The sequence below is a fragment of the Camelus ferus genome, chromosome 1 (genome assembly GCF_009834535.1).
Source record: "Camelus ferus isolate YT-003-E chromosome 1, BCGSAC_Cfer_1.0, whole genome shotgun sequence".
Taxonomy (NCBI): domain Eukaryota; kingdom Metazoa; phylum Chordata; class Mammalia; order Artiodactyla; family Camelidae; genus Camelus; species Camelus ferus.
Window position 1 is genome coordinate 6,330,751 of NC_045696.1, and position 20,159 is coordinate 6,350,909.

Sequence of the window (20,159 nt, forward strand, 5' to 3'; positions counted from 1 at the left end):
TTCTTTCTTTTTTTTTTTTTCTTTCTTTTTGATGAGGGATTTTGCAAAAGGTGTTTACACAAAATGCTTTCGATGACCTGCTCTGAGTTTCCCTTATTTGGCATCTAATTGGATGACAAAGTGCTTCTCAATTACCCCTTTCTTTCAGATCAGGGTCTCTGTCCTAATCTGCATCTTATCCCCGTAGCCAGATGTAGCTTAACTGAGAGAACAAGCGAATGCACTCCTCTAACATCTAGTATTTCATGGTTACACACAGATTTTTATTAATTTTTAAAAATTTGAAGCATAACGCAGAGAGGAAATTACCTGAAGGGTAAATGTGCACCATGATTAATTATGATATCGGGAACAGCCCCACCCATGCCCCTCCCTGGTCCTTACTCCTCCCTCCCTCTGAGGTAGATTTTGTCTTAATTTGTCATCGTTTCCTTGCTGTTCTTGGCAGTTTTCTCATCTAACTGTGCGTACTTAGTCTCTAGAGTGTCACGTTGCCTCCTTTCTGATCTTTATATACCTTTAATAGTACATTATATTCCTTTGCGTCTTGCTTTCACTCACCGTCACACTTACGACATTTCATCTATATTGCTGTGTGTAGTTTCTTCATTTGCATTGGTCTAGAGGGTCCAGTGCGCCACACTATGCCACACTTTACTGACTCATTCTCCTGCTGAAGGACAGTTGAGCTGTCCCCAGCATTGGCTATGATGGATAACGCTGCTGAGAGCATTCGTGTCTGTGTCTCTTGGCGCACATATGCATACGTTTCATTATGTGTTGTAGTAAGTGGTGAAACTGCAAAGTCTTTCATGATACAGATGTGCTGGGTTTTCTCCATTTATGTTTCCAGTCCACTCTCCATCCTGCTCTGCCCCGCTTCTCACCTGGGAGTTTGACATCTGTGGACCACAGCAGATGCACTCTGGGGTCCTCTGTCTCCCACTGAGTTCAAATCATGAGAAACACCAGAAGGAAATCAGAGGGTAGGGGGAGAGAGAGAGTTCAGGTATTTTTTCCCCAACTTTCTCTCTTTGGCCACAGGTTGGCAGTGGCTTCTCTCTAGGGAAAGCCACAGCTCCTCCTGTCCTCTCCTATAGTTAAAGCTACAGCTGCGTCTGTTTCTAGCGGGCAATAACCACTTCCTCTGGTCTTTTGAGCCTGAAGAGCATGATGCCTTCCTGCTCTTGCTAGCCCTTGGGACTGCATCACCCTCTGGTTTTTACTCATTTCTGCCCTTATCTTTGTAAATTCTTTCATTAAACTCCCTGAAGTTATACCTCTTTGAACATGCTGTTTCCTATAAGAACCGTAACTCATAAATAAAGATACACTCCAAACTCCAGCTACGTGCAGAAGTCTTCCCTGCTCCATATCTTTATCAAAAGTATTGTTAATCTAATGTCATTTTAGACATTCTGATGTATAAGTTGTGTTATCTTATTGTGGTTGTAATTTGCATTTCCTGGATTCCTAACAAAGTGGAAGACTTTTTCATATGTTTAAGGGGCATTTGATAGCCTCTTTTATGTGTGCCTGTTCAGCTTTCTTCCCTGTTTTTCCATTGGATTGTGTGTCTTCTTACTGATTTATTGGGGTTCTTTACATATTGTGCATAGGAATAGTAGATTAGATGTGTTGAAAATATTATCTTCTACTCCATGGCTTGCCTTTTTATTCTTTTTATAGTGTCTTTTTGATGAAAAGACATTCTTAATTTTTTCTTAATTTTAATGTAGTTCAATTTATCAGTCTAACTTTATAGTTAGTGTTTTTGTGCCTTATTCACAAAATTTTCTCCATTCCAAAGTCATGAATACATTTTCCTATATTATGTTGCAAAAATTGTTTTCCTCTCACATTTATACCTGCAACTGACCTGGAATTGATTCTTGTGATGATGTGAGTTAGTTGTCGAATTTCTTCTTCCTATTTGGATATCCCGTTTTCTCAGCACCATTTTCTAAGAATTCCTTCCTTTCTTGACTGCGCCGCCTGACGCCTTTGTCCAAAATCAAGTCTGTTGATCGATGGGTGAATTCGTTTCTGGACTCTCTTTGCTTCTCCATTGTTCTGTTTGTTTACGCCTGCATGAATACTACTCTGGCTAATCGCTGTGCCTTTGTAATGTTTGGTAGAGCAAATTGCCTTACCTTATTCTTCTTTAAAAGCATCTTGTCTATTTTTGGCCTTTGCATTTTTATGCAAATTTTAGAACTGATTTGTCAAGTTCTACAAAAATCTTGTTGCAGTTTTGTTTGGATCTACATTGAATCTGTTAGTCAGTTTGAAGAGAACTGACATCTTTACAGTATTAAGTCTTTCAATCCATGAATATGGCCTCGCTATTCATGTATTTAGATCTTTTACAATAACATGTTGTAGTTTTCTATGTAAAGGTTCTGAACATCTTATATTAGACATAGTCCCATATTTTAAGATTTTTGATGCTAATGAAAAAGCACCATTTAACATTTTTATTTTCTATTGATGCTGATACAGAGAAATAAAATTTGAGTTTACTATATTGACCCATAACTAGCAAAGCTTCCAAACTTATTAATGCTAATGATTCATTTCTAAATTCCTTTGGATTTTCTATGTGAAAAACTGTATCTTCTGTGAATAGTTCAAGTTTTATCTATTTCCCCCCAATTCTTTGGCACTGTATTTCATTTTCTTGCCTTATGTACCAACTAGGGCGTCTGATACAATTTGTGACACTTGTGGTGGTGATGAGCCTCTTTCTCTTTGTTCCTGACTTTAAAAAATTAGATTTCAGTGTTTCACCATTAAAGTATGTGGCTTACTGTAGGGTTTGATAGATGCCCTTTGTGATATTGTTAAAGTTCCGTTTTATTTCTAATTTATTAGGAATTTATATCGTGTCTGATACTGAATTTTATCAATTGCCTTTTCCTCTTTTATTTGAGATTGTCATATGATTTTTCTTCTTTACAATGTAAATTTGATAATTTGATTGAAATAACCTTGCATTTTTAGAATATTCCCAACTTGATCATAGGACATGTTATTCTGTTTTATATAGTGTTGGATTTGGTTTTCTGGGGTGTTTTTTTCAGATTTTTTGAGCCTGCATTTATGTGTGTGAGATCAGCCTATAATTTTATTTTCTTATAATGTCCAAATGACATTTTGATATCAAGCTTTCCTCTTTTTCTATTATCTGGGCAAATTTGTCTAAGACTGACATTAATTTCTGTTTAAGTGTGTGTTGGAATTTGCTGATAAATCAATCTGGCTTGGAGTTTTCCTTCTTCATTTTTCTGAAAGAAAGCTTTTAGATGATTTAATAAATGTCTTACAAATCAGGAGTTCAGATTTTGTGTTTCTTCTTTGAAGTTTTGGTAAATTGTATTTTTCAAGAATTTTATCAATTTCAGCTAAATGTTCACAATCATTGATAGGAAATTGTTTATAACGTGCTCTGGTAATTCTCCTAGTGTCTGTAGGATCTGTAGCAATGGGCCCTTTTTCATCCTTGGCTGGTTATTTCAGCCTTCTCTCTTTTCTCTGTTTATGCTCATCAAGGATTTATACGTGACCAATCTTATCAAAGAAGCAGATTGGGCTTTGTTAGTCTTCCCCATAGTATACTTATTATCTAATCTACAAGTTTTGTTTTTATCTTTTTAATTTTTTTCTTTGGGTTTTTCTAACTTCTTAAGATTAATACCTTTACTTGTTTCCCGTGAGAGATTAACCACAGGAACTGTAACATTATTGTCTAATCCGTTTCATATTTACTCTTTTGTTTGCAGAAGCAAACCTCGTTCAAGTTAGATTTAGGATATAAATAGTCCCCACAGCCATGTCTTCATGCCATGTCCTAAAATGTGTTCTAATCAGAAGCGTTTTATGTCATGTCCTTTAAATTCCTCTTTTTTAATGAAGTATAGTTAATTTACAATGTTGTATTAGTTTCTGGTGTACAGCTAAGTGATTCAATTATATATGTATATATATTTCTTTTTCAAATTCTTTTCTATTATAGTTTATTATAAGATACTGAATATAGTTTCTTGTGCTATACAGTAGGACCTAGTTGTTTTCTCTAGATTGTTCTTGTGAATTCTCATTGCCCAAATAAATCAATAACAAGTATCTATGTGTGGATGCCAAGATATTTCCTTATTTTTACCTATTTCTCGGAACAGTCTTACCTGCAGTTTCTTTGTTCCTTTCATGTTGAACCAACTCCTTTACCCAAGTTTTAAAATTTCTTATTCCTAAAATATTTTGACACTTTTCCCCCTACAATCTGAACACACTCTAATCCTGTGGGACTCCAATAAAATTTCATTTTCCCCAGGAGTCTTTTATTAATGATCTCACTTGTTATTTTAATAACATTAATTTAACAAAATAGATACTCAGATATTTCTTGGATAAGTGAATAAAGCTCTACCTTTTTGTATCTGTATTGCTGTGTATTTATGTTATTTATGTATTTTGTAAAGTCTGTTCTGTAGTTTATTATGTTTTATTAGTATACTTAAATTTTGTGGCATTTTAATACTTCTGTATTCTTTGAATATGAATTAAAATCTCTCTTCTGATTACAGAAGTAACGCTTACTTCCTACAGCTCAACTTTCCCCAAATGTTTGACTTGAAAAGAGGTAATTATCCCATGACCCCAGCCTCTAAGCTGAGGTTTGTTATCTCAGAATGTTTTCTCGGCAGTTACTAACATACATCTGGTGATTTTTAAAACCTTATAACTTGAATAATTTCTGTGCAGTGAATTTAGATCTCCTTCTTCTTAATACTGTGTAGTGTATTTATCTAGTCTCTGACTGCTAGCATTCAGTTTATTTTAATTTTTTTACTATTGCTACACAGTGCTGTAGTGAACATTCTTGCAGCTGCCTTTGTCCACTGTGAATATTTCTAAAAGGTGGATTTCTAGAATGGAAATTGCTGAATCAAAGGATAAATTACCTTCGGATAAGGTTTTAATCCTACTGAACGTGAATGAGCGTTCTTTCTCCACATCCTTGCCAATGTTGCAAAAAAATTAAATTTTTTCACTTATGAAAATATTATATGTGAATAGGCCCAAAATACTGTGTTTTGATTTTCTTCAACTTCTTCCTTATTTTGAGTTTCTTGAGTTTCTTTTCATATTTTTTGGATAGTATGTAACTACTGAAATGTTGTGGTAGTGATTTGTTTCATTGATGTTATTTATTTAATTTTAAAAAATTTGTATTGACATACAACATTGTGTTAGTTTAGATGTGCGACATAATGATATGTATGTACAACATAATGTATCTGCACGTATTATGAAATGACCACCACAGTAAGTCTCGTTAACATCCATCATTGCACTTACTGACACATTTTTTTTCTTGTGATGAAAACTTGTAAGATTTACTCTCTTAGCAACTGTCAAATATACAACACAGCATAGTTAGCTGTAGTCACCGTGCTGTACATTACGTTCCCAGGATAAGATAAATATCTTTTAGTTGGGGGTCTATGCCCTTTGATCACCTTCACCCATTTTGCCCACCCCTCTCCTGCCGCCCCTGGCGATCAACAGTCTGTTCTCTGTATCCATGAGGTTTTTAAAAAAATTATTACTCCAGTATAAGTGAGATCATGCAGTATTTGTCTTTCTCTTTCTGACCTGGCTTTACTTAGCATCATGTCCTTAAGGTCCATTCATGTTGTCACAAATGGCACAAATTTCCTTCTTTTTTCTGGCTGAATAATATTACACTACACATGTATAAACCACGTTTTCTTTATCCATTCATCTGTTGATGGGTACTTATGTTGTTTCCATGTCTTGACTACTGTGAATCATGCTGCGATGAACATGAGGGTACAGATACCTTTTTGAGGTGGTGATTTGTTTCCTTGGGATAAATGTCCATAAATGGAATTGCTGGGTCATATAGTAGCTCTATTTTTAATTTTTTGAGGAAACACTTCATAACACTTCATACCGTTTTCCATAGTGGCTGCACCAATTCCAACAGTGCCCAAAGGTTCCTTTTTCTTCACATCCTAGTCCAACACTTGTTATTTCTGTTTTGGTGTTTGTTTTTGATAATAGCAGTTCTAACAGGCATGAGGTGACATCTCATTACGGTTTTGATTTGCATTTCCCTCGTGATTGGTGACGCTGAACGCTTTTCAGAGTTCTTTTACGTCCTGTTGGTTGGAATGGCCAACATGCATTCTTACATGTGCACCAACTATTTGTTTATGTAATGTTTTTTAGGTCAGTATGTCTCATCTAACCATACACTTCCCAACTGGCTTTCCAGTTTGTCATTTATACATAGACTAAATTATATTGTGAAGTGGATCAAATTTAATTGCTCCGTTCCAGTGTTTCCCAACTGGGGTGATTTTGCCTCCATCCTCAGGGACGTTTGGTAATGTCTGCAGACAGTTTTGGTTGTTATAACTGGGGTAAGGAAGGTGCTTCTGGCATCTAGTGAGTTGAGGCCAGGGATGCTAACACCACCCCCAAAACAAATAACTATCCAGCCCAAGGTGCGAAGCTTGGGAAACCCTATAGTCTGTTCCAAATAGCATTTTAGTGCTTTAGTGATTTGTTCTTCTGTAAGTATCCTGTATTGCATCTAACCTAAGGCACATAGTTGTTTTCAGAAATTGGGATGTGGCCACAATTGATGGATAAGGGAGTATTATGGCTAATTTTGTTTGGCTGGATATTTTTTTTCTTTTCTGGTGATACATTAAATCATGGTGTGCTTCACATTTTATCATCCACAGGCTTATGTTGATGAAACATGATAATATGACTCTATCTTATCCTTTCCTTTATTTATATGTACGCACCAATCACATCTCAGTGTAGGGCTAAGAGGTCCTATGTAGCGTGGTGGTGTAATTCCCTTAGTTACAGACATCAAAAAACAATCAGGCAGCACTATGTACAATAGCCAAGACATGGAAGCAACCTAAATGTCCATCGACAGATGACTGCATAAAGAAGTTGTGGTGTACTTATACAATGGAATACTATTCAGCCATAAAAAAGAATAAAATAATGCCACTTGCAGCAACTTGGATGGACCTAGAGATCATCATTCTAAGTGAAGTAAGCCAGAAGAAAAAGAAAAATACCAGTAATATCACTCATGTGTGGAATCTAAAAGAAAGAAAGAAAGAAAGGAAGAAAGAAAGGAAGGAAGGAAGGAAGGAAGGAGGAAGGAAGGAAGAAAGAAAGAAAGAAAGAAAGAAAGAAAGAAAGAAAGAAAGAAAGAAAGAAAAGAAAGAAAAAGAAAGAAAAAGAAAGAAAAAAAGAAAAAAAAGAAAAAGAAAGAAAAAAAAGAAAAAGAAAGAAAGAAAAAGGACACTATGAACTCATCTACAAAACAGAAACAGACTCACAGACATAGTAAACAATCTTATGGTTACTAGGGAGAGGGGGTGGGAAGGGATAAATCTGGGAGTTTGAGATTTACGAATGTTAGCCACTATATATAAAAATAGATTTTTAAAAAAAGTTTCTTCTGTATAGCACAGGGAACTATGTTCAATATCTTATAATAACCTTTAATGACAAAGAAGATGAAAAAAACATGTGTATGAATATGCATGACTGGGACATTGTGCTGCACACCAAAAATTGACACATTGTAACTGACTGCACTTCAATTAAAAAAAAAAAGAAAAAAATCAATCAGTGTCTAGCCTTGTATCTATGGTCATTCTACTCTGTGCCCGCTTTAAGGTAGAAAACAATATTCAATTATCTGGGACAATTTTGTATTTGATTTTATGTTGAAATCGTTCCTCTTGGATTTAGTAAATAGACATAATATTGATAGAATGTTCAGATTTAGTGAAGGATGATTGATTCCTTCATTTGGAAAGTTCTGTATCTTTCCTGTATCTGTTGATTTTTCTCCCTCATTTCTATTCATTACTTTTAAATTCAGGAAAATGATGGGCAATTAAAATGGTTTCCATGATAAGGAACTATTTTAAGTAGCTAGGTTCTTTGCCCTGAAATTCTGTGTTTTCTCACGTTTACAAACACCTAATTCAAGGAACTCTCCCCCTGCTCTTACTTGAGAAGAGGTAACAACAGAAATAGCCCATTTTCAGGATGAATTCTCTCCTTTCAGATCTTGTTCCGTGAAAGGCAATGATCATCTAAACTAAAACACAGATGACAGCAGCACAGTTTTGTGGAGAGAGCTTTTGTTCCTGGCTCTTATCGGAGAAAATCTGTATGTGTTCAGAGGGAAATGGATTTTAATGTGGACTGTCAATTCTTTTTTGCATTTATAAGTGAGAGAAAAATTAGATAGTTAAAGGGTGGCAGTTTTGAGTTATTAAGAATGATCTGGATTAGCCTCAACTTCCCTGGGTCAGTACAAGGCAGCCGCTGACACTTCGCATCTGGTTTTGGTTTGCAGTAACTAACAGAGAGGCACGAGGTATGTGTAGGGCCATTGTTAGCGGTCTCCGTGCTCTTTTAAAGACAAAGCGCTCCCCACTCCAAAGGTACTGAAATACTTTTAACTCCAATTTACAGATTAGGCAGAACCTCTTAGGTGAAGGGTCACTTAAGGGAGTTGAACAATTTCTTTGTGAACGTCCCAGTTTTCTGGCTGTTAAAGAAAATAATAAAAGAAAAAGAGCTCCCTGGTGCAAGAATTCCATAAAACAGAGAGAGGCGTGCGAGACACATTAATGGTTTCCATTCCTGATGAAAAGCTCCAAACAGCTTTGAGTAACATGGAATCAAATATCCCAGATCCCAGCCCAGGCGGGGCGGTGAGGCTTGGGTGCCCGGCTGTCCGGGAGGGGCACAGCGGTGCTCCTGCGTCCCCGAGAATTCAGCACAGGGGTTCAAAAGCAGGACAGCTTAGCTTCTTTAACGAAGTCTCAGATATTCAGGGAGAAATCCACACAGGGCTTTTGGGGGGTGAGCACACCGGACTCTGGTTCTCGGAAAAAGAGACCCACTGTGTGTCCCTGGGCTTTCTGCCTTTGCCCACAGTAAAGCTCTCGGCCAGCGCTCGGCCAAGCCCACCGCCGCGGTCTTCCAGATGGCTCTCATTAGAGTCCAGAACTGACCGGTGGGAGCCCCCAGGCGTCCTGGGAGCCATCCAGTCGGCAGTGGGGACGGAGCCCCTGGTTTCTAGGAGCTAATGTTTCAGGACAATAATAATGACGCCTTCTAAACACTAGGGCTTTTCTTTCTCGTGACTGAAGGGAAGGGATCCTCTCCCTCTGCTTCTCATGTCCCACCCCCTTTTCTGGGAAGTCACAGAGGGGGAAATGAAAGTTCTCCCACATCTCCTTGGGAGACAGATCTAGGGTTGAGGAGCAGAGCTGTTTCTAGAAAGTGGGAGTGGGGCACCAGCAGCGTGGAGCCCGAGAGCTGCTGGCCGTGGGTGTGGGCTGAGGATGAAGGGCAGGAGCAGAGCCGGTGGGGGGGGTCCCCCTCGGGGGGGTCCGGTGACCCTGAGGCCCGTGCAGGTTTAATGAGCAGAGAGGGAGAGGGCAGGAGAGGAGACTGGAGAGCTGTCACCCTTGTGTCCTTTCTCCTGAGCCAAAATGCTGTTGTGGTTCTGGCTTATTTCTCTCCCCAGCCGACACGTCAGGTTTTGTTTGTTGGTTTGGTGGAGGGCTGCTTCTCTTCCTTCCTGCGTGTTCCGTGGCAGACACAGAGCTGTGTATACAGTGGGTGCCAAGAAGGTTTGATGAATGGATGGATAGTCCCGTAAGAAGCGTATTTTCTGCTCTAACAGTTGCCAAGAACAACGGCTTGCCCATTCCTCATTGCTGTGTAACAAATCACTCCAAAACCTCGTGGCTTCCAATCACAATGATCATTTTAGTACTTACTCTTTTGCATGGTTCCGGGGCTTGACTGGGCTGCGATGGGCACTTCTCGCTCCAGGTCTCTCAGGTGGTTGCAGTCAAGTGGCAGTGGGGCTAGGGTCAGCGCACACCTTGCCTCACTTACGCCTCCAGGGGTGGGTGTGGCTGTTGGCTGGACGGTGACCTACACGTGGCCTCTCCACGGGCCTGGGTTCCCTTTCAGTATGGTGGGTGACGTGTAAGAGTGGCTGTTCCCGAGAAAACCGGGTGATTTCACGTGGGAACTGTATCCTCTTTATAGGTAGCCCTGAAAGTCTCATAGCTGACCTTATGCTATAGTCACAAGCCCGCCAGCTTGGATGGGGGCAGTGTCATTGTCACCTTGTGACAGGCGTATTTGACGAGACATCTTATTGGACCATCTTAGGAAATACAGTTGTCATGGTGATACAGCGAATGCCAAGGAATGCAATGACTGTCATTCAGTGCATGTGAAGCCAGCCCTGCTGCTGAAATACTTTTACTGGAAATAATTGTAGTCGGGGTTACTTTGGAAAATGGCAAGGGCTGTGTAACAGACAAATGGGAGCCATTACTTCACTTTGCAGTTCAGGTCCGTCTGCTGCAGATACAACACGGTGCAGGCAGAATAGAGGGCAGAGACTCATTCACTCAGTCGTGTTTTGACTTGTTCATTCATTCAGTATTTATCTGTTCTTGTTGAATATCCGCTCACTGCTACGTACTGTTAGATCAGTTATTGAGATGGAAGTCCCATAACCTGCAGAGTCAGAAGACCTCTTAGAGACCCTTTGCCTTCTTCCCTTCCCAGTGCCTTGCCCTGGGGGACTTGCTCAAGAAAGTCACCCCTTAAGTTGCCCAGGGCATGTGGCCTGCACACTTGGGAGAGGAGGTGGCAGGTGGTTGGGGGAAGGGGCATCATGGAGGGGGTGGATAGGCAGCCTCTCTCTGTCTCTCTCTCTGCATCTGTTTGTCTTCTGCCTGCCTGCCCACCTACGTATCTGTCTGTCTATCTATCCATCTATCCATCCATTATTCTATCAATCTACCTATTGATCTGTTGATCTGTCATTGTATCTGTTCTATCTATCTGTCTGTCTATTTATTCTGTCTACCTACCTATCATTCTATCTATTAATCTACCTATCTATCGATCGGTCTATCATTTTATCAGTCTATCCATCCATCATTCTATCTATCTATTCTATCATCTATTCGGTCTGTCTATCTATCTATCTATCATCAGTCATTCCATCTATTTATCTACCTATCATTCTATCCATCCAGCTATCTGTCTAGCTACCTATCATCTGTCTGTCTTCATCATCATCATCATCTACTTTGCGTGAGTGTGAGAGAGAGAAGTGGGGCAGGCATGGATGGCTCACAACTTCAGCAGCAGCTTTCATCTGAAGTTTGACTTGAACGTCTTAAGAATCGGCCATGAAGCAGTAGAAACCAGCTGAGCAGCACATGCGCTGGGCGCGTTGCTGGGCCCGTCATGAGGCCTCTCACTGTCGGGACCTCTTACCTGTCCCACTGGAGTGTCAAGTTCAAGTCAAACTTTGTCCCTCGAGGGGCCCTCCTGGGCTGCCCACTGGCAAGCCAGTGCTGCCCTTTCCACTGCTCCTGATTCGGTAGACGTTTTCATTCATTCATTCATTCAGCAAATGCTGGCTGAGTGCCAGCACGTGACAGAGCACTGGGACCTCAAGGGGGCTGCCACTGGGTGCAGGAGGGTGGCACAGAGCAGCCTGCTCAATGCATGCTGATTTCTCCTTTGAACAAGCCTGCAGAGTCACTGATTGATGGACAGATGGAAAATTGGCATGGGTGAATTAAATGACTTGTTGAGTCACTGAGCAGCTGAGGCTGAAGCTGGGCTGAGGTCTCACTGCCCTGAGCCGAGGCCTCTGTGGTCAGGGTGCCCCGCTGGCCTCGTGCTCCCCAAGATGTCCCCCAGGATCCCCCCACCAGCATGTGCATGTCGGCTTCGCCTGCTGACACAGAAGGATGCTCTGCACGCACATCCTCAGTTTCCACCCAAGCCCGCTGATGGTTGGTAATTAGCATTGTGGGTGCTGACTGCGCTGAGCCCAGAGTTACTGTCCTCCGCTCACCATGTCATGCTGCGTCACGGTGTCACCGTGTCTTCCTGTGTCAGCTGTGTCACGGTGAAGCTGGGCAAGGAGGCCACTGCTGTCACACTTTTCAATGCCTTGTCCCATCTGCCCTGTGTCATTTATGTGCCAGAGTAAAGTTTGTTTCCCTTTAAAACTCGCCAACTCGCAGATGAAATACTGCCTTAATTATCCTTCTGTAGAACACACTGAAAATGAATCTCTGATCCCCTGGCAGAGCGAGAGGAAAACCCGTCGTCAGCCGCGGTCACCGGTGCCCCTTCACATGCCAGTCAGAGATTTGCCCACGTGGCCCCTCCTCGGGATGGCCAGGAGCACAAACAGCTGTCACCTATTGACCTCACTGTCCCTTGGTATATGCACCAAAGTGGAAGGAAAAAAAGGAAATACTGCAGGTATTTTTAAGTACAACTGAGGACAGAAAGAGGAAAGCTGCAAAATCGGTTAACTTTTTTGGTTTTGCAGATATTTGAGGCCCTGCGTTTTGCTTTAATTGGGTAGCATTTTGCTGACCCAGAAGTCAGCGTAATTGCATAATAGGACTGTTTTCAAGAAAACCCTCACATTTAGTTTTAGAGCTTTTATTTCATATATATTTATATATACCTTCATAATGTGTACCACTTGCTAGGTGATACACTATAAGCATATTCCAAGATGCTACATTTTTTTTTTAATAAACGGGGGAGCTACGAAGTATCTCTTGCGTATTATGGTACAATCCATAACCCTGCCACAGTTCTCATCTCTGGAAGTTCTCATCCTGATATCTGAGTTTAGGCAAAGTGCTAGCCCTGAAACCAAAAAATAAATGTGCTCAAAGTTTACTGTCTATTTGTTGGAACCTGCACGGAGTACATATTGAACCATTTAGAATTATTGTGAAATAGAATATTTTCAGGGTTTGAAATTACTATTATTTTTTAAAATGTATTTTTATTGAAGTATAGTCAGTTTACAGTGTTGTGAAAGGATGAGACCGATTTGTGGGACAGTCTCACAGCACACGTTTTGCTTGTATTGTTTGTTTTTTTCACGAGGTGGGGTAATTAGGCTTATTCATTGATTTCTGCTTGGAGGAGGTGCTGGGGATTGAACCCAGGACCTCTTGCGTGCTGGGCATGCGCTCTGCCACTTGAGCTATGCTTTTCTCTTTGAAATTATTAACCGTGATACAGAACCATTAGACAGCGTCCATGGTCAAATCTCAGCCAGGAGAATGATGCCTTTAGTCTTGTGCAGATAATTTCTGTTTCTTGATGTTCCACAATGATGAACAATTTAAAATTTTCAGAAAAAAGGTCTACATTATGACTGTTGGACTTTGATTTTTAATGGATAAAATGAGACAACTTTCTAGGATAATAATATCAATTCAAGAAATATGAAGGCAAGATTTAGGCGTACTCACATGCTTTCTATGGTCCTTTTAGAGGGACATTTGGCGCCCTCTTGTGGCAATAATCCAAGCCATTCGAAAGGAAATTCCCTGCAAAGCTTACTTCTGGTTTCCAGGTAGTGAACAAAGCAGTGTAGTTCTTTTAGCCAATAGGTCATTGCTTCCTAAAATTCTTGAGGCAAAATGATTTTTTGTGGTTGTAAGTTAAGGACAAAATAGTACCCTCTAGGCAGATTGCTTATGTTCTGGCCTGTCGCTGACAATACATTCAGAAAGAACGTTTCCACTTGGCCCCAAATACTGTGGTTTTTCCTAGATTATGTGCTGTGATTGTTTTGGGATCAGATGAAAACTAAGAATTAATCTACAGCATAGTTTTGATTCAATTCAGTGCATTTAAACAGAATGAAACAAATTTTTTTTTCATGAGGGTGAATTTGAGAAAAATTGGCCTATACTCTGTACCTCTAAGAGGAAACGGTTTCTTTACCTCGCTTTGCAGAGGAGAGGATACAAGATGAGCTAGTGACTAGCCAAGCCGTCACAGTGAGACAGACTGTTCCACACACTTGCCTTCAAGTATGGGTCTAGGGCTCGGTGATGCCTGCAGGTTGCCTGATCACACGCGTGCGAATCAAAATGCATTATTTACAGCAAACATTTTCTTGCTTGGCTTCATCTCTGCTTCCGTGAGCAATGTAAACAAATCAGCAGATACATAAACCAGTTCAGTGATGTGGAAAGAAAAGACATCTCCATTCATGACTAAAAGCAGCCTTAATAAACAGGGCGTGCAATTGTTGAATGCAGGCGTCTCTGGAAATTTCCATTAATTGGGTGACGTGATGGTGCTGTTTGAATGATCTTTCTTTAAGAAATAATTTATAAAATAATTACAGAGCAAGACAAGAATAAATGTTGACATCCAGTATCTTATAAATGAGACTGACACATGTAGGAAAAACATTTAAAAGACTATCTAGTGATCAAAATCTTGAGTTAATTTCAGCAGCCCTGAGGAGCTTCTCAGGATGGCCAGGGATGATGGCTGAGGACAGTGTTTGGGACACAAAACCCCAAACTGAGAAGCAGACAGAGGAGCAGGATGGCTTTTAGGCAGACAGCCACACACCTTTGTGCCCTCTGGTTATGTGACCTGGATGCAGACTGCCTTGTGGTGGCCAGTGGCAATTTGATGACTATAACATATATACTCATTTATGCCTCAGTTATATGGATGAAGACCTTGAAATGCATTTAATGGTTCACAAATTGTATATAGACACATGATCACTGAAACAGGAAATTTAAATATCCTTTTAACAAAATTATTGTGTCAAAATAATTACTCTTGTTTCTTTCGTTTTTGCTTCTTAATTTTTTTTTAAGCCACAAGTAATAAGTTGACATATTTAGGGTTCCTGATCCTGGTTTTAATACTTCTTGCATTTTTAGAAGCACTGGAGTTGGGTAAGAGGCAGAGTTGGCAAAATGGGAGAATACTTGTGATGCTTATGAAATTGCGCCCCTGAAATCATTGCTCCATTTGAGCCCATAGAACCGAACTTGACATAACATGCTTCAGAATGAAGGAAGTTGCAGCTCGGTGTTGAGAAGTTGAGGATTTAGTGTGTGATAACAGCTTCCTTGGTTTAGATTAGTTCAGATCAACCAAGATGCTGAAGAATATGCTAACCACTTAGAGAAAATGAGAAAGTGTTGAAACAATAGTTATTAAAATTGTAATTGGATGATTGCTTAAGGTGCTGCTGGAGGATATGCACCCCGCCAGCCTTACCCAATGGAGTGAAACCGTGCTCCTGGCTGCGCTCTGAAGAGAAAGACGGTCTTTAACCAGGATAAGGTGGGTGACTGTGGGGACTAAGAGTGCCTTATGCTGTATCTGTTCTCAGGAGAAGCCTCCAACTGACAGAGATGGAAAAGTTCCACTGAGGGATGGAGTTTTCCACTGTGGGGGCAGCTCCAGGTGCAGATCCTTATCTGCAGTCGCAGGCACGTCCCTGGCAAGAATCCTTGGGACGTCCTTCTTGCAAGGTTCTCGTGAATAATCCAAACGTTACACATTTTAAGATTCATGTGTCATCTTAGGGACAATACACAGCACTTTTGTCCTATTGTTTTGCCCTTAAAGAGTCTGCATTTCATGGTCGGTCCCAGGCTCTGCAGTTTTGTGTGGGCGGAATTTGAGTCGCCGGACACAGGCTTCCTGAATGCAGACACCAGGGTCTGGACAGAGTCCTGGCCCTCTTGTTTCCCAGTGCCCAGCAGAGGGCCAGGCAGGGAAAAGACACTCACTGAATATTGGCTGGATGGAATAATGCTAGGACCATCACAAAACACAGGAGCGTCTCCTGTGTTCCTTACTAAAATTAATCAAAAAGAGCTATTCTAAAAAGAAGTGTGCATTAAAAAAAATCAATACCTCTATTTTACGTGTAGGAAAACCAAAATATTCTATAATAAATTCATCGTACAATGCACAATATAGTCAAAGCTCTGAAGTAGAATTAGTGTCTTAAGCATGTCCCATCTTCAACCAATAAACATACTCCTCTTAGGAGGTGAAAAAATAACCCGAATTAAAAATACTGAAAGTGAACATCATGAATACGTACTGGTGAATAATGAATATTTCTATGTCACTCTAAACTCTTTGGATTCTATGAATGAACGCTCCAAGGTACAAATACTTGTTATGGCTTCCTATGTCTTTAAAATAGCCTCTAAAATAATTTCCAATTTGGTAACCCTAACAGCTAATGCCATTTAGTTTTACGTAGAATTGTATCATAGTCGTAAAGCTAAAGTCACAAGAAAATAATGACACTGTCACTTGAAGATCATCTCAGGCTTCTGGTCACCATCTGTCTAATCAGACATCCTTTAATGATTGCCAGCGGCAAGTCTAAGGAATTCACGATCGACCTCCTAAGTACATCAAGCAACGTGCTAATCCAGCCCGAAAACTGCACCTCTCGGGGAGTGATGGAAGTGTTAGCTTTCTTGGTGGTGGTGGTGGCTTCCTGGGTGTGTACGTCTATCAAAATCCATCAGAGTGTACGTCTGAAATATGTGTAGTTTACTGCACAGGAACCACACCACAATGAAGGTGTTAAAAAAAGACAGTGGCAAACAACAAGGACCTCCTGTGTAGCACAGGGAAATATGAGGATGTGCATTTTGGTGAGGACAACACGGGGCCTGACAATGTAGGTTTCATGTGCTGCATGTTATACAGACACTGACAAAAAAAGGAGAACATTGCACGTTACTCATGGAACTTCCACATTAAAATGTAGCCTATGTTTATTGTATCTGATTTTTAAAGAGAGAAATCTATGGGAAATGTTTATTTAACACTGTATTACAAAAATTTTAAAACTCAAAAACAGTAGAGCAGATAATAGGATGGAGCCTCATATAGTTAGAGATTTGACGATTGGACCATCTTGTCAGATTTGTGTGGTGTTAGTTTCGGTGAATTCTTTTAAACGATAGAAATTATTACACTTTCATCTTCAGTATTTCAGGGAACAGCTCTATGTAATAAGGACATTTTCCTACAAAAGCATTATTGAAGCTGTATAGTTAATGATAAATATAATATGATGGAACCACCTTCATCTATTCAGATTTCTCTAGCAGTCCTGGAAAAGTCTTTGACTTCTCATTTGTTCGTATCAGTATCTAATCATGGACCATGATGTGCATTTGGGCTTTGGGTTTCTTAAGTTCCATTCACCCGAGAACTCCCCTGCCCTGTTCCTCGCTTCCTTCCCCATGACACTGGCTCGCTGGACATAGTAAGCAGAACTTGTAGGACAGGGGAGCCAATTTTACTCGACTTTATTATTTATTTATCTATTTTTATTGAAGTTATTGTGAGTGTTTTGAAAATACGGATGAGCCAAAGGAGAAGGGTGGAAGGTACAAAAAAGGAAAGAGTCTCTCCCATTCGTCCTGTAGCATGTAACCAACCCATATTTCTACTTTGCCTTTTCATTTTTAACAAAATGAGTCTGGGATGTAATTCTCCTTTACAGCCTGACTTAACTTAGCAGACCTCATATGATAGTTTTCTGTATCCCTGTAAGCATTCATCTGTGACATCGTTTTCCTGCGGTATTTCAGTGATGATTATTTCATTGTATGCGAGGATCAGTCAGGTCAGTCATGAGGGAATCTTCTGTTGCGTCTCCATCCAAGTTGGTGGCCCGTTAACCTCTTTGCTACACACTCAGACATTGTTTTCAGACCCACATTGCCTTCATCCAGACTGTTCTCGACTCTGACCTTCCTCTGTAGATGCCACACAGAGAAGTTTGTCGGAGAACAAGGATGACAACTTGTTGACTGTTTAGAAAATGGGAAGGCGTGGTTTCAGGACAAATAAATCACAGTGTTCCTTTTATGAGAAAGTGTTCGGTCTGTTTTACATTCTTTCCTTTCGCATTTGGAGTAAGAGATGAACAGGCTTTGGTAAATTCATGGGTAATGGCTCCAGGATGGGTGAGTACAAAATGGGAACGTGCAGTTTTCTCCCACAGGTGCTGGGGTAGGGGGAGCACACTGTTCCAGCATGGTGTTTGCTGTGTCCCAGGTTGGGGTGGAAAAGGATCCTGTCCTGACGCATTCATGGCCGGATGACCCGGGTGGAGGCCACTTATATTGCTCCTGAAATGGGTCTGCATGGTGACCTGAAGGGTGGCTTCCCCCCAGGAGGGATGGTGTCTAGGTGGAGGGACAGCCCGGTCCTTCGGCTGCTGCGTGATCTGGCATTGAGGCCATTTAACAGCAGAGGCTTGGGTAGCGGTGCTGGGAGGGTAGAGTGATTTTCAGACGACCTCCTCCTGAATAATATTTGGGAAGTGGTTTCTGCACTCCTGGAGTCTAATTCATAGATGTGCCTTAATCAGCAGCCAGTTGAAGTTTGTGGTTTTTTTTTTTTTTTAAAGAACTTTGCCTCCAAATGTCAGAGATGGTGCCCTCTGCTGTTGTAGGTGTGACGAGTAACTTTCTTTGAAGATGATAGAAATCAATCAACATTTACCACTAGAGATGAGGAAGATGTGCATTTTTACAGTTTTGTAACTGGATTTATAACTCATTATCTCAAAACTGCATTTTTCTTGCATCTCTTTCTGTAGTGTATGCGTTTTCAAAATTAGACGCAGTGAAACTTACGGATACACCCTTCAGGAAACAGACCAAAGAGTAGCACTGGGTTTGGTTTGTAAGTTCCAGGCTAAGGTATTAGTCTCGAATAAAATTTTATTAAAGAATAAAATACATGTTTGTATATACATAGATACACATAGAGAGACAGAGATGGAGAGAGAGCGCAAAGTAAATGGAATAAATGACCAAAGGGGGAGTGACTTGTGCAGGATGTTAGGAACGCTTTGTATTATCTTGTAATTTTTCTCTTAAGTTTGAGATTATTTCCAAATAAAGAGTTTAAACACTGACTCTTTGCTGTTTGATTTGAATTAGCCCAGAACCAAGGAGTGAAGGGCAGGCCCTGAAGGGAGAATTAGCTCCCCATTAAGTGCTGATGCTTCCCCAGTGCAGAGGACAAGAGAAGGGCTGGGTTGGAGGCCAGGCGGCAGTGGGGAGAGGGCCACAGGGAACTCTCTTCCACGGCTGGTTTTGTTAGCACAGGGGTCTCCCTCCTCAAGGCTGCTCTCAGGGAACTCTGTAGCAGAGCACTGCTTATTGGGGTCCTACGGTTAACGCTGAAAATCAAGGAATCTCGGTGGAGCCGAGAGAGCCCTTTTCCCAGCACTCCTGAATCCTGGCGGAAGCTGCCCAGATAAAACAACTCAGGACTTTGAAATTTTAGGGGAAACACAGTCTTAATCAGCCTCCCATTTCATTTATTGTTCAGAGATGAAAAGAGCGGAAGTCAACATCCCCTCAAAATGTGGATGCTGACAGCGCGGCAGGTTCTGAGTTTTACACAGAACAAGATTTCCTACATTTTCTCGCTTTCTCTCTCTCCCTCTTTCTCTCTATTTTCCTTCCTTCCTCTTTTTCTTTCCCTTTCTTTCCTTCTTTCCTCTCTTTCTCTCTCTCCCTCCTTCTCTCTTTCTCTCTTTCTCTCTTTTCTCCCCCTCCTCATCTTTCCTTCTCTTTCCTCTGTCCTGACACTAGGGGAAGTCATGGGGACAGTAAAAGACACAGAAACCCAGCCTCATTTCTCGAGCTCTGACGTGGGCAGGCCTGACGTCTGAGTGAAACCAAGTCCCTGACCCTCCGCCTCTGAAGCCCAGCGCGGCTGGATGACTCAGGGTTTGGTCCATTGTGTTCTGTGGGTCCCCGGTGGAGACCACACCTCTTTACTGGTCCAACTTTAACTAGCGTAGCTAGATTCAAAGCAAAATGTTATTTCTTCCAGAGAACAAGTAATTTCCTGAAAATGAGTAATTAAAAGGCCTGGAATCCTCTGAGGAATGTTCAGGCCTGCATTAAGTGGGCTTCCTTCGGGTGGAAAACGGACGTGTGGCCCTGAACTTACAGCTTGGATTTAAAAACATTTCATGAGGATGGGGCATCTCCGTGTCTCCGGGAGTTCTCTCGGGGCCTGTGGCCTGCAACGGGGATGTTTGTCCAAGTGGGGCCAGCTTGCGGATAATAATGAAGCATCTGTAGTCATTCAGAGCATTTGGTTTTTAAATAAATATTTGAAAGCAAGAATTTGACAGGTTTATTTTCCTCTTTATTTCTTTT

General features: G+C 40.9%; 1 protein-coding gene across 1 annotated transcript in view; it reads left to right on the forward strand.

The window, feature by feature from the left end:
• ERG (ETS transcription factor ERG) overlaps nucleotides 1-20,159 on the forward strand; it is a 176,615-nt gene that overhangs the window by 50,892 nt on the left and 105,564 nt on the right. The gene's annotated exons all lie outside the window — the stretch shown is intronic.